The sequence below is a fragment of the Acyrthosiphon pisum genome, chromosome X, assembly GCF_005508785.2.
Source record: "Acyrthosiphon pisum isolate AL4f chromosome X, pea_aphid_22Mar2018_4r6ur, whole genome shotgun sequence".
Lineage (NCBI taxonomy): Eukaryota > Metazoa > Arthropoda > Insecta > Hemiptera > Aphididae > Acyrthosiphon > Acyrthosiphon pisum.
In genome coordinates, this window is record NC_042493.1 from 17092429 (window position 1) to 17092974 (window position 546).

Genomic DNA, 546 nt, shown 5'->3' on the forward strand with positions numbered 1-546 from the left:
CGCTGTAAAGACGGCTGGAGGACTGAACTAAATTCACCAATCTATACTACATGTGGATTTTATATTTTTATGTGTGGATAAACATTTAAACATCATTTAAAAACTTATATTAATAATATACCATAGTAATATTATCGCTATCTTATCCGTTTTCGATAAGATCATTGTCAACTGTCGGCGAATCGGGAAAATTAAAACTTTATTAATAATTTGTCGGCGAACCGAGACGTCGGCAAACTAGATTGTCGGCGAAAAGGGAATATTTTAAAACTGGTCTATTTGTCGGCAAATTGAGTTGTCGGCGAATTGGGATTCGGCAACGTGGGTATGAACCATCTGTACACTAAACCCATTGTATTTCATAGTAAATCATTATCTTCAGAAGGTATTTTCTATGAACTTTTATGAATATACAATCTATTATGAAATCAAAGTTGAATATTATATTATATGTATTTGTGTGTGTGTGTGTGTGTGTGTGTGTGTGTGTGTGTGTGTGTGTGTGTGTGTGTGTGTGTGTGTGTGTGTGTGTGTGTGTGTGTGTGT